The following is a 6,353-nucleotide window of genomic DNA, read 5'->3' on the forward strand; positions in this document are numbered from 1 at the left end:
AAAAAAATGTGTGTGATTCTACGCAGTCACCATTTTCCCGTGCTGTCGTCCGATTGCGTCATCCGGTTTCCAACTAGGTCCCACTCCACTGGGAGTGAAGACCGCACATGTCTCCTCTTGGAGAAGGGGGGTAGTATCATGCATATAGTGATATATATATATGCATATATACATAGATAAATAGATCACATGATCTCCCTACTACCCACTTGTGATAAGCATTGTCAAAAGACCTTGAAGTCGTTTCAATGAACAAATATCGAAAAAAAAATGTGTGGGTAGTAGGTACCGACTGTCGATAGTGAGTAGTGATCAGTGAGTGGTACTGCCGTACAAGTACAGGTCACCGTTAGAAATTTACTAGAAACGACGCTTGTTTTTGGCAACGGACTGCAGAATTTGGATTTGAATTTTGGAATGTATGTTATTTGTATGTTATGTATATAATGTATGTTGTTTGGCCGTACAATTATGAAACATTATAACGAGAATGTAATAGTAGTTTTATACTACATGGTCATTGGCCATGGGCATAGACATTAGGCGAAATTTCAGTATTTTACTCAGAGGGGCTTTACATATTTAAATAAAACAGAACAGTGGGGCTCTGACTACTTTACCTCCTATTTAAATGCCTTTAAAATATATTACCTTATGTAATAGGTATAATATAAAATATGTCATTTTTTTGCTCCCCCACTTTCTTACATTTAATATATTATTGTAATACATCTACCTATTATTAAAATGAAAACTATTTTATTAAAACAAATTACAACATTTATAGGTGTGTACGGTATATTAAAATTGTAACCTTCGATTCAAAATTAGCACTATTTTAGGCAATATTTCAATATGGTTTGTTGGTTGGAGGGGAGGGGCTTAATCAAAATGCGTCTAAACCACTACGGCACTACAATTTTTACGAAGAAAAATTGTTAGGATATTATATTTAAGTAAAAATACTTTAATAGGTTCAACTAAAGAAAACTTTAAGTTATTATTAGATGTATACCATATGAGTCTGTACCTATATGACAAAATAATTATTTTACATATAATTAAAAACTTTGAATACAGGCTGGATATGAAAAATTCAAAATGTAATAGATAAAAGATAAAATATGGCGTTTGATGTCAGAATGGAGTATTCTAGAAAAGCGTTTGGTCAAAAATGCATAGACTATGTAGGTCCAAAAAAGTAAAAACTACACCTTAATGCCTATAAATATAAAAGACATATTCTATACGGATGTAAATCGTATAACTAAAGGAATAAAAAAAAAAATCAGATTTGGCTATTTTCAGTACTTGAATACCCTAATATAGTTATAAATATTCTAATTTTATACATACCTAGATTATTGTCTGTTTATCATGTTTTATAGTTAAATTGTTCATAATATTTTATTATAACTACATATCTACCACCACCACAACATGTGGTAGATATTTTTCTTTATTTTTTTTCTTCCATTGTATAAGCTTTAATTATTAAGTAAAAATATGTATAATTTCTCTGTACAATAGAAAAAAAACACTACTATCTATATATATATATACTATATATAAAAGATTGAAATGTTATCGGTAATGTATTGTAATTACTAATTTATAATACAATTATTAAACATTTAAACCTATATAATATAATATTCCGTGGGTGGGTCCGATATCTACTATGGAGAACATATACGAATAATTGACAGTTGTTTAAACTTTAGAAAATGATTTTTTCAAACTACTTTTACTGAATTATATAGATTAGATAACTAATGAAAGATTTTCTACTTCATTTAAAATACAAATTTAACCAGTCCACTCCAAATTGCACCTATGAGTATCACTCAAAACCGAATAACCGTAGATACCTACTTGGAATTTTCACCAAATGTTTATGTTAGCATTTTCTGTACTCTATTAAAATTTTCAAAATTTTTAAAAACTTTTTGAGCTATTTATTTATTTTATAGACATTTTACCGTATCGACTTTTTTTAGGTTTTTTTTCTAAATGTCGATAAAAAAAGATGTTTACACGGGTCTCAAAAATAACCCGAAAATTATAGGTATTAACCTAACCTGTACAGTATAGTCACAATTTTCACAATCCGCATAAATTAATTTTCCACTATATCGTGTTGACGGGTTTAATTATTAATAATCAATAGTATAATAATATCAAATAGAAACCAATTAAATAGGTAATACATATTATAAAAAAAATTCGATTTCTGTAGGTATATCATAATATAATTCGCAGTATAAAAATCTAATAATCTACGTATGAATTTTTTTTTCAACTACCTACTTAGCGTTCGTACGGCTGCAACCCGATTCGGTGAAATCCGATTGAACATTTTTTTGTTGGATTGATACCCATAATTTCAAACTCAACAAAATAAGCTTCGGACGAATCGTTTCGTCCGTTTCGACATTGATCGGCGCTTGGGTTCAACCGTGGCGGTTACCGGGTCTGTTCCATAATCACACCCGCGAATCACAGGCTCCTGCAGCAAACTCGTGTGCACCGCTGGTTGCGGCACGTGAGTTTTAGTTTGACTGTTTTCAAACTCGAACGTCTTGATCGAAACTCGCGCCGGGACGTACTCGATGTCGGCCGGAGTAAACGGCACAGCGGTGTTCGGCATAGCATTAGAATACCAGAACGGCGTCCCGGCGGATCCATGAGATCGACGCTTGTCCGCTGCACGTCCGCTTGGACCGACCGAACCTGCGGCGGCGACGAGACGTGCGATGTCTCGATCTTGACTTGACTTGGGGTGGAAACGGCCGTCATTATTGCCGTGTCGACAAACGGAATGTAATAACTATAATAACGGACCATTGGATTAGCATAACATTTCGCGACCATTTCGGACGGGCCACTTAACGGCTTGACCAAGACCGTTTGCATCGAGTCACAGGTAGACGTTGAATCGATCGATACCGGCTCTTGCATAGAGGCGGCAGACGGCAACCCGATTTCGTCGGATGCATCCCCGTAGAAGAAGCCGCCTGCACCACGGCATGTTCGGCATTGAACTGTATCACCCGATCACCGGACCGGCGAAATCACCGCGACTTGCCAACAAGGTTTTGCAGGTCGGGCCATTTCTTAGCTCGTCGAAAACTCGGTGCATCGTCGTCGATTCGGCCGATGGTGAGAAAATCTCGAATTCGCACGATGTATCCTGTACGAAAACGCAGCGATATTCGACACGATCATAATATAATAATTTATCATATACGGTATATACCAAAAGTATCATCCTTAGTATCTCCACGGAAAATAAATATATTTAAATGCGGATTTGTTTACAGTAATAAGTATGAAAAATCTGATTGAATAGCATAAGTTTTGATTTTTTTTCCAAAATTCAAAAATAACCAAAAATTTATTTAGACAATTAAGTTTTTTTTTATTTCCAAGACGGCCATTTTGTTGATCATATTTTTTAAAACAGTTAAAAAAAAATTTTAATTTAATGAAAATCGACCAAGTTAGGGCTAATTATTATTTTTAATTTCAGCCGAAAAATCAGCGTAATTGTAATAATTAACATGGAAATCGTATTTTGCTAATGCCGTATGCATAGGTAACATAACTATTATTCTTAAAAATTCATAATTCCGTTTTACCGTACGGAACCCTAAAAATGGTTAATTTGATGGCCAATTCATTATTAGCAACAAATAGATACAATCACATACATTAACAATCAACTTATGAAGTTATAAACTACTCTATGACGAACATATATTCACATAAAGTATGAGACAATGTGACATTATTTTATGTTATTCGAAAATCTAAAATATAATGCAATATTATAGTATTATTCTCTGCGTAGGTATACCAATAATAATAATGTGATGGCTTACTTGCTGGCTACTAATAAACGATGTTTGCTTTAAATCATCGTCGACGGCCCAGATAGAAATACGGAAATCGGCACATTTGCAACTCTGACATCTATACGCGGGCAAAAAACCTGTAAAAAAATGGCTGTAACGCATAATAACGAAATGACAATCGAAACGACCATCAAGCACATCTTGGACAAGATCATCAGCAACGTCGAATACGAAATTATGGAAGAAGAACTGAGCAGATTCGACGACATCGACGAGGAACCGACTATTGGGGACAGTGGTGGTGCCAGAACTTTAATACCAGGTGGGCCAGGCTGGGGCCCAAATTTTTTAGGGAGGGCCAAATTGTTGACTTGATATATATATATATATACAGGGTGATTCATTTAACGTAAAACACTCAATATTTCTCAAAACCATTTACTTTTTTCAAATTTTTTTTTTTTCAAAATTTTAGATCCATGCTGTTCTAGAACTATATAATTTTTTTTTATTTTTCACCCCTATATTTATTAGATAAACCACTATCAACTTTTGATTTTCAAATGACAACCTATACTTAAAATTGCATAAACTAATAAAGCTTTTTTTTTAATGAATTTTCACGTTTAAATTTTAATTTTTCGTTAATCCGTTGACGAGATGTAGCCTCTCAAAATTGGATGGTTTTGGGTGGTGTTTGTGTATAAATGTGTTAAAATAAATACCAGAAGTAATAAGTACCTAATAATAATTGTGTTTATCTTTTATAAAGACCAGAAGTCATCAACACATACGTAATAAATTCGATATCGTTCAACCGGTCAACCCAAAGGTCGATTATTTAATAGTTATTAGTAGGTATTAGTAGATAGCACGGGACTAATATCTTAGTCCGTCGTGGTTGATAGCTATATTTCATGTTTATTTTGAGTAGGTACCTAAATCAGTTATCAGATGTCAGCTGATGTAATGCGGTAAATAGTGATTAAAGTATTGAACAAAATTGACCAGCTGTTAAAAAAATATACTTTTAATTAAATAAGGAGTAAAGATGTTAATATCTATACTCCTTGAATAATAATATTTATTTAGCGACTTGCTGAGGCATATCTATTATCTATAATTTAAAATGAGCCGTTAGCTAATCAAGCGTTATCATTTCATTTGTTCCCTTTTTTCATAAAGTTCTACAAGATATAGTTTTTTAAAACTTATTAGTTATTTTTCAAAAATAGGCTCATACAATAATTTAATGTGTGGTTACTTCAGTGGCCTTAGATTATTGAGACTAAGGATTTCATGCATGTAGCAATGTAGGTTGTAACCTTTCACAATTCATTTGAGTGAAGTGAATGTATAAAGAAAATCAGATAGTATGTGTGTAACTCAATTGATCATTTTATGCAGACTACCTCCTTCCAAATGATGTTTACAGTTTTATCGGTAAGTAAATTGTTTAACCCAAGTATTAAGTAGGCATTAGAAAATATAATATGTATTATAGAATTATAATAAATTTTCTTTTTATTTTAGTTGAATGACAACAATGGACAACAATGGACAACAATTAAGTATAAGTACCTATATTAACATAAATAGGTACTTACTAAAATAAATTAAAATAACAACACAATAATTAATTATAGATAACTATTGATATTTTAATAAATGTTCAAAATGATTACCATCCATATCCAAACAAAGAGATAACCGTTTAGTCACTTCACTAGTTGTAGCTTTTTTTAATACTGATGAAGGTATTTTATTACATATTTCAACAATCCTATTTTTCAAATCATTGATATTATTTGACTCCTCTTTATAAACTTCGCCTTTTAAAAATCCCCAAAAATAAAAATCGAGAACATTCATATCTGGAGAACGTGGTGGCCAAAGAATTGTTGAGCCTTGAGTTCCTATCCATTTACCACTAAAAATATCATCTAAAAAAGCACGTACAGCTAACATATTATGAGCTGGTGCACCATCATGTTGCCAAATCATATTAAGGCGTTGATCTAATGAAATATCTTCAATTAACAATGGTAGTTCGTTTTTTAAAAAATTAAGATAACTGTTTCCATTTAAATTATTTTCAAAAAAATACGGACCTATCAATCTATCATTAATTATGCCACACCATACATTTATACCCCATCTAATTTGTTTATTACATTCATTAATCCAGTGGGGATTTGTATCGCTCCAATAGTGAGTATTGTGGTGGTTTACGGTTCCATTATTATGGAACCTTGCCTCATCAGTCCATAAAATTTTTTCCAAAATAGTGGGATCATCTTCTAGCTGAACCATCATATGAGCGACAAAAGTAATACGACGTTCATAATCTGTTGGCTGGAGTTGCTGAACACGATTTGATAAGTAAGCATGATATTTATACTTTTTAGAAATTCTTTGAACAGCAGAATATGATAAATTTAAATCTTCTAAAAAAATATAAAATTATTGAAAATGTATATTAAATTATATTATTGT

The sequence above is a fragment of the Acyrthosiphon pisum genome, chromosome A1 (assembly GCF_005508785.2).
Source record: "Acyrthosiphon pisum isolate AL4f chromosome A1, pea_aphid_22Mar2018_4r6ur, whole genome shotgun sequence".
Lineage (NCBI taxonomy): Eukaryota > Metazoa > Arthropoda > Insecta > Hemiptera > Aphididae > Acyrthosiphon > Acyrthosiphon pisum.